Genomic DNA, 9230 nt, shown 5'->3' on the forward strand with positions numbered 1-9230 from the left:
GTCAAATAATATCTATTTATAATCGTAGCTAATCATTTTTAAAAGGATATAATAAACCTTAACGATGACAGCAATCGTATAGGCTACTCCTTTGTCATTACCGTCCATACATTTTGAAGTTCAGCAAACGTTCAAATTCAAGTTTCTTTGCAATATGGCGCCCTCCTACGATACTTAATGGACATTGCTGCCTGAAGGCCAAACTTTGACTGTTATGGTAAGGTCTACTTGCTCAATTTTGAAAACAATATTAAAATAATTAATACGCTAACTCATTCACTCATGTAATCATCCACTGCTTTGCTCTTTTCGAATACTCTTCTCAAAAATATAACATGTTCACCAACCACACCACCCTCTGCTTCTAAAACTGAAGTGTGTAATTGGCTTGATTTATTAAAAATGCAATAACGATGGGCACATAAACAAATATCACGAGAGACTAATTAACATCAAAACAATTAGAAAATCTTGACAAAACTATTTTCTCAAACCTCAAGGACCTCATGAAAGGTCAACATCAACTGCTCGCTGAAAAAGTCTTTAACAAATGAATGGTATACAAATAATATAATTGGGTTGTTTGATGAAGACAAAAGGTATTCCAAAAGAGACTGACAGAGGGCACTGGTGTTCTTTCAAACAACTGCTAAAGCTTTGAGTTTAGTTCAAAACATTTACTGAATTCTATCCTGAAGACAAATAACAGCAACACTAAATAAGACATAGGCTTTAAACAGCGAACAAATGGTAATACGTTCGCTGAGATTAGAGTACTCTTATGTGACCATAATTCAAAATACATAAATAATGTAATAATTGAAGCATTCGAGATTGAGCAAAATAAAAACACGGGACGACCAAGTCATGCTCATTGATTTTTATTCCTTGAGTTATTTCCAAAATATATTTTAAAAATATAGCTACAGTGAAAAGGTTTCCACTTGCTTTCCCCCAGAAGAGAGCAAATATACAATTCTAACCAAAGTTGAACAAATATTTAACTTTAAGAAATGTAAAATGTTATAAAATATTTGACAAATTGTAAAATGGAGGAATGTGGTCTTTATCTTTTATTGTCTGCTTCCCAGGGTCAGACAGTTGAAGTTATACCAATATACAGTGATATTAAAACCATATTTGGTTCCCATGTCCGGATTTATTTTTACTGTTGAATAGTTTCTTTGACTGACTGGACTCTTTGCTTCTGTTCATAGGGCCAAACATGGGGGTGCAACACAAGCTGGCACTTAAGATGATGAGCTAAAGAATAAAGAAAATGTTGTTTGACAGTTGTTTAGTTCTGTGTCCAAAGGATTTAGCTGCTGTTGTTCCGCTGTAGCTCATTTCATTCATGTTTGAAAGCTTACATTTTCCATTCCTAGCGATTCAAGTCCTTCAAAGTGCAGTTAAACAGCATCTCCTGCAGAGAAGACAATAATTTGGCAAAATATAGAAAGTCCCTTCCAATATTCTCAACTGTATAGTCTATAGATAAGTCATTCTTTGTTGGGCTGGGGTCACCATGCCAATCATGGCCATTTTTGATGAGTGTAATACACTGGCTGAAGGCACCCATATGGCTTAAGGTCAGCAAAATGTTCTAAGAATAAATAGTTCTTTATCGAAATACTCATGAAGGGTAAAAGCACAGAAAAGAGTTCTTCGCTACAGATGGCGGAAATACAAAAAACAGAAATATGTAAATGTTATTTTCTAAATTTAGCAGAAGTAGTTGTACAATAACATTGAGAATTAAGTAGCCTATAACAAACTTCCCAACCAAAATAGGGCTTCATGACTTAAACAATATCGATACGCTTTGACGATTGTATTTGGCCGTCCTTATTTTCCATAGGTGCAGGTCAATGATTGGACATTTTGTTTTCCACGGCACATGACAACCATGAGCCTACCTATGAAGTATAGGTGGAAAATGTGTTTATTTTGCTCTAAATTCACGTCAACCTTTTTCCTTGAATTTGCAAAGTAACAAAATATATATATTTTTTCTGTAGGCTACCTCGGTTGTCGTCAGCTCACCTATGTTACTTTTTGGCACACCATGTGAAATAGACAGAGATGAGTTAAGAAGTAGACTCAGCAAGCTTTCCACTGTCGGGTTTTAAACCGGTTCAAAGGGAAAAAAAACAATATCCACCTGAATAATTTCTGCATCCATTATTCAGTTTCCACAGACTTGTCTAGCTACTGCAACTCCTTGAAATCAGAAGACATTGCCGTTCTGTGAAATGTTGTGTTTGCTTTCTAATTATTTTTTCTATCGAGCGCGACTCATCCACAAACGCAGGTGACCAACAAAGCAAGGTCAATAGTCTGCTTCATTCATGCTCAGTGGGCCTGCACACCCTTGGCTGTGAAATTGCAGAACAGCAAGCGAGGCAATAAAACGGTGCGTTAGAAAATAATCAGAGAGCACATCTGCCTCCAAACATATCACACCAATGGTCCTGTGTCTGGCCCTGCCTCTTTCATTTATAGGCTCCTTATTTGCCATTTGTGTGTGTGTGTGCGTGCGCTCATGTCTGTGCTGTGCATTATTGTGTTTGGTTAGGTGGAGCAACTCAGATATTAAAAAAATCCCATAACACACGTTGAACCACACACCCAGACTCATAAACACAGACACCGACACACAAACAGTGATCCATTCGCCATCCTTGACCTTGTTGGAAAACGGCAGGCAGACGTGTAAACAGGTCTGCCTCACCGCGCCTCGCTACATCGCTCCACACACCAATCACACGTGGCCTCTCGCCACCTCCACAATCATCGTGCCACATTTTTTATGGCGTTTTGACGGTTTACTATGAGTCCCAGATTCATCAGAGTGACATGTGTTTCCCCCCCCCCCCCCACACCCCTCTGAGGGACGGATTGGGCTAAGGAGGGCCTCCGGATCGGAAGTAAACAAACCACATTCACTTGTGGAGCGAGATTGAGGCAGCAACAACATCCAAGGTGAAGGAGACCCTGCCTTGGTTGATAAGAAAAACTAACCACAGCAATGTCCCTAGCCCTCTTGCAACAAATATAACACCTAATATTCAAGTGTAATTAAACCCCAAAAGACAGTTCAATTGAAACCCGTTGTGTCTGGGTCTCACAAGTGTTGGTATACACCAACACGGAGGTTTTTTTTCTACAAAAATTAATTGAGATGGTTAACCGGAAGAATTCTGCGTAGAATTGTACGAGGGGTGCTAGTTGATTTTTTTCCCCTTGCACCCTTTCTCGAGCCAGTGTAATGTTCTGTGAACGTTTCATTTTTTTCTTCCGGCCGTAAGTTATCCTGCAAGAACAGGCTTTTGCTTATCCTGACATTTTAGTAGTGCTGTAGAGTTCTGTTGACAGAGGCCTTGGCAGTTAGACCACGACCGCGAAGTGACCCATGGGCTCCCCGTGTGGCAGCTTGCGGTGCTGCAGTCGTCACGTTGCTTTGGGCGGACCGCGGAGCTCCCCGATGACTAGTGGAACTACTTCATTTCCGTTGATCACGGCTGTTCCACCTCGGGGAGTAGGAGCTGTGATTGCTCTCTCAGCAGTCCAGCCTGGTGCTGCTGCTGCAGCTGCTGCTGCAAGCAGGCAGCCCGCTATCTCTTTGGTCTGCCGTGACAGATCTTTGATTATACGACACGAGTGCTGCGTGCGTTTCCTTTTGTCCCAGGCTATTTTCGCTCATTGAGCGTGACTTCTTGGAACAGCTTCACACGCACACACACGCCCCCCCCCCCCCCCCCCCCCCCCCCCCCCACACACACACACACACACACACACACAAAAATACACGATTTATGAACACATTGTTAGTTGGTTTAAGAATACATTCATAAATCACATTATCATTGCAATTCCATCAAGGCATTTACCAGAGACATGACTCACAGGTGAGACAGAGAGCAATCACTCCTTACAATCAATTGTAGAAAAGGCCTACTACTACAGAGTTAGGGTTAATATGGGATAGATGAGGTTTAAAATTATTTTGTAGAATTAGTAGTTAATATAGTATTTTGTGCCATTTTACACATTGCATCAGAGCGATAAAAGGCCTCCTATAAAGGCTTGATTTGGCACTGTGATGGATGTTGAGCATACAGATGTTTCATTACCATATTGTCAATATGATTACTCGTAGCTCATATATTTGGGAGCTTGTTGTGCACACTTGTTTGTTCTTCTGAGGCACAGTAACCTCAATGCAATCCCCCACAGCCCAGTGATGGAAAGCCTTTGTAGATACTCCAAACATTCCACATAGTTTTCATCTTCATTCACAAATCCACTGGGTATATGGTGTTTCATATACAGAAAAACTTGGTTTAATTTATTTTAACTTAAATCGGGATTTAGCAACTTGAAATAAAAACCTCAAAATAAGTGATCAAACACAATATTGGGCATTGGGCAGTGGCTGCATTATGCAGTATGTGTTGTTAAATCTTTGCACTCACTCAGAATTATCATCATTCAAGGCTCTTTCAAGCCTTTCGTGTAGCGTCCATTTTATGTCACAGTGGCATTTCTTGAGAGGCTTTTGGTGAAAATCTTCAAAGTTTGAAAGATTTCCTGCCTGGAGAAAAAATTCACAACGGCATGTTGCCTTATGCCATATATATATCGTAGCTACCCTGCAGGACTAACATTGGAGACTCACAAGGAGATCATGGGGGGAAGATGTTGCCCTGAACCTGCCAAGTCAGGTTCAGAAAAGGGGAGGGAGCTGAAAAGGGGACAGAGAGTTGGAGGGGAAAGGATGGGGGACAAAAGAGGGCCTGAAGAGAGACAACCCGAACGTTACCCCCAATTATTGTCTAACTAGCTAGTTTTGGCTACCAGCCTTTTTGTTGTTTTGGGCACCCTTCCACCCCCGTTATTAGCCTGTATTCTGGGGTCATAAAACCCGGTTCTCCAGTTAAACTTCAGCCACGTGTCCTCATCCTTCAGCGAGCTAGCAAGCCATGCAGAGGAGCCGCGAGTGCTTCAATATTTTGAATGACCACAATTCAAACAAATAAATTAACACGATAATCAGTAGCACATTAGGATGCTGAATAACCTGGTTTAGAAAGAGCGGCATGGGTGGCAAGGGGTTGTTACCATTTGTGAACCTTAACTGTTTGCTAACGAAGGACCTCGATGCGTGCTGGCCTCTGAGGAATTAGAAAAGGGGTAATAAGTTGAACATTTACTAACTCATTATTGGGTTTTCAGAAGGGAGCGACAACCTTGAATGTTGTTCTAGGAATCAAGGCAACACTCTTGAATCAAAGCATGCTAAGTTGATCTGCAACTCACACTTTTCTTTTATTAGATATTGTCCATCATTATGTCGTGTGCATTAAATGTAGCTATGCCGCTAAAGCGAGCCAAAAAGAGACGGAAAATAGAGACCGTCAGTTATAGTGTTGGTAGACTGAAAAGAGAGAATCCAAACAGAATTCTCTAGTCTGAATCTGTAGCTGTGTCTTTGATGTCTCATTGTGACATGTTTTTTTCCCATTAACCTATGAACATGCATACGCTACATAAACACAAACCTAGCTATTGGAGAGCCACTAGGGGGCGCTCATCTCTCAGACCAATGTTATATCCCCAATGCCAGAAAGACAGAGATGGAGAGTCTGTCCTTTGCTTGGGTAATTTCTTTCAGGTGAGATGATTCACCAAGGTCCTTACTGCCTGTCACTCAAGATCCCAGGACAGTTCTTCTTCTACCAACCTGGCCACCTAATCCTCCACTGGTGTCTAATTGGATTGCAATATTCCTCCCCTCTAGACTGTGGTAGCCAGTATTCTGGCTCATACTGGCTGCTGGGCATCACCTCGCTAGATGCTACACACCGGTAATGGTTAAGGTGTTATATACACCCCAAACACATACAAACTATGTTAAGTGCTTCGGGTGCCTTAGAAAATGCTGTATAAATGCTATTAATTATTTCAACCACAATTATTATTCGGTACTATGATCACTCAGGACAGTACATTCCAGTGTTAGAAGTGGTTTTATGTATTAATATATTTATCAGACATTTACAATTATTTTGTGCAAATTGTGCCTACATTTTGTTAAATCTAACAATGTATCGGAAAGATTATCATTTTGGAAAGCATCTCAATACCATATATAAAGCAAAGTCAACAACCACTATTTTCTTTTTACAACAGCTGCTGCTTTCAAATGATGGCTGTCAAATATATGACTTTCAGATAAGCCTTAAACTTTTCAATGTCCCGTGAGGATAACCTTCAGCCACACGTATTGTGTTCTAAGGGCTTCACTTCATAGCCTTGGGAGACCATCCAATTATTCAAGTTTGTGTTTCACATCATGTTCTCAATGAATAGCAGCATGGCCTTGGCTGGGGAGCAACTGCAATTCCACATATGGGCCACACTTAAAAGGTGTATTTGTCATTTATTGGAACTCCCTCCCCCTTGTGCTGATTGGTCATTTCATTTTAGAAATGTTGAGAAAGGCTTTTAATGGGCTCAAGGCCCGACTGATACAGAGAGAAACTGAATGTGTACTCACAAGATCAGGATGTATTCATGTAATACTAACTACTTAGTTACAGTAATGGGTTGGTCATTACTGAGTATAAGCCGATACTAAGGTGACTAATTTAAGGCCGGCAGTCAAACAGCGCTTTCTGCGCCTTAAGTCTGAAACTCTATTTAGCATCAAGCAAATTAGCTTCCACAAATGATTCTGCATGCAACTGGGAATTAGTGTCATTTCAGTGATCCGTGAAAGCTGGCAGCTGTAAGGTGTCATGTGGGGGACCCTTTTCCCCCTCCCCATCCATCCTGACACAAAGCTGGTTGTACCCCCCTAAGCGGCTTTGCAGGGGTCACACGGTTGACAGCCTGCCGAGCAGATGTTGACATGTCTCTTTGCAGTGCTTAACACTTTGTTGAAATCCTTTAGCAGGTTGATTGAAAAGGAATACATACCGATCACAGGCAGTTTAACCCATCTTTAATGTGGCTGGTCAAAATATATTTTGTGTTTAAACCTTCAATAGCCTTAATATGTGTCATAGACTTTTAAATCACAACCATTCATCTGATACGGGGCCGGGTTTGATACCATGACCAAACAGAGGAGCGCACTATGGGAGCGCTGGTGAGGCATTTTTATAAACAACCAAGATGGCTACCGCAAATGTGTCCCATGTTCCGTTGCTATGTTTGATTGTAGGTCTATCAAATTCTTCACCAATTGATAATGCCCATTTGAAATTGAACATGAACTGAGATGTTCCAGACGAATATGCATTGCAAATTGGTCTGGGGATGTCAGGCTCGGTCGAAGGTCCGGTCTTTTGCGAGGGTCCGTAACATGCATCCCATAATAATGTTTGATTTTAAGAGGATCAATAAAGGTGGAGAAAATAAATTGGTTTACAGGCGGAATTGAGGGTGTAGAGTTGCTTTCTATGGAGCCTTTTATTTATATTTTTCAAACCAGCACTGGAAACAATTGATATTTGGCACATTGGGAGTGAGATTGGAATTGTAATAGTCTATAGGCAAAACTCATGCATATTCTAACCACCTTCAGGAACAACATGCTAGTCTCTAACACATGGGCTTCACAAACAGTTAGAAATGACACTGATGTGTGCAGAGTCATAGTAACGCATCATATACAAATAGGAAATTCTGATTAATAACATCACATGTGATGAGGGAAATTAAAGGTGCATTATACAGGTTGAAGTGGCATCTAGTGGTGAGGTGTCAACACTTTTAAACAGCATTTTTTGTCCATTATCCATGTCTCCAGTTTAAGGGCATTTTAGTATTGACCAAACAATGACAATATAGAGAGAGGTGCTGCTGCGTTACTCTCAAGGGCAGGTATACATCGCTAGACACACAGACTCACACTGGTGATCACGTCTTTAGTTCCCTGTTTCACATCACTGTAGTTCAGAGCGTGAATATTTGTTCTGAATATCCAATATGTTTCCGAGGGCTTCACCAGGATGAAGTGACTGAGGGGAGGCTGTTACATTTCTTTACATACATATCTTTTTTCTAACCCTACAATTAATTGATTTAACAATGCAATCGCCTCAGAAGGGCTAAATAACTAAATAAATAATAACTTAGCCTGAGATGAATTGGGTGCGCAATCTGCCAATCACTCCGTGAACATCCAGAAGTGTAGCAAATTTCATTTTCTGAACTTCTGAATTGCACTGTCAAATTCCTGCTTGACGTTGTGCATGAGCAATAGGAAACATTCTGACAATGTCACATCATCCTCATCACATCAGCACCCCTTTTGCATAAAACCTTCCAGATAATGTCAGGCAGTCCTTCTTTCCCAATGACAAAGAAATAACAGTTTAGAGCAGGCTCACACTCCAAAATCCGCTAAATTGCAGGCAATAGAGACAACCAACAGGTTGGTACCTTGGTATCTCTTTGTCCGATAATAATGTGACCCTGCAAAACTCTAATGGCTGAGCATGAGAATAAGCTGAAGACTGTTCAATGGATTTAACATCATAACCTTCAGCACTAAGACACATTTTTCAGGGTGTTCTGGATCAAGTTGCATGTGCAGTTGCCCTTTGCGATGTGTTTGTCCGACTCCGTTATTTAAAAACTGATTCTGGGATATCAACAATTAGTTTGTAGATAGCTCCGCTGTAGAATGGGTTCCTAGTAAAATTCCAATAACCCATATTCAACCCCTCAACTTCGTGGAAGCATAGGACTTTGTGTGGATATAATCTAGCCTGTCCTACCAGACTCTCGTACATTATTTCATGAAGGGAAATTCAAATTGAGCGGAAGTACTTAGGCGGGCGGAGGCAGGCTAGATATAATCTAGCGTTGCCTGAGTTTGATGCATCACAACAGACAAAAAAATATACTGAGTATGTTTCAGTTCTGTAGCTAAACGCTCCTGGCTGTAAGGCGATAGGAAACTTAAACTTGCTTTTTGTTCTCTCATATTACATTTTTGTGGCAAGGGCTCTGGTGCTTCTTTGTTTTTGCATGGGTTTCCAGGACTGTTTTTACTGAATTTTTAACTGAAACCATGGCGGGATAGAAAATCCATGGGTCTCCATGGGTTGGCCTTACACATTCAGAAAAATTTGGTATTAGCTCGTCCGAGTTTGTATTGTCGTCCTCCTCGCCCGTCTCTTCCCCCATTTCGTAAAACACCCAAAAAAAGAAAAAAA

This window comes from Pollachius pollachius, assembly GCF_949987615.1.
Source record: "Pollachius pollachius genome assembly, chromosome: 3".
NCBI classification, from domain to species: Eukaryota; Metazoa; Chordata; class Actinopteri; order Gadiformes; family Gadidae; genus Pollachius; species Pollachius pollachius.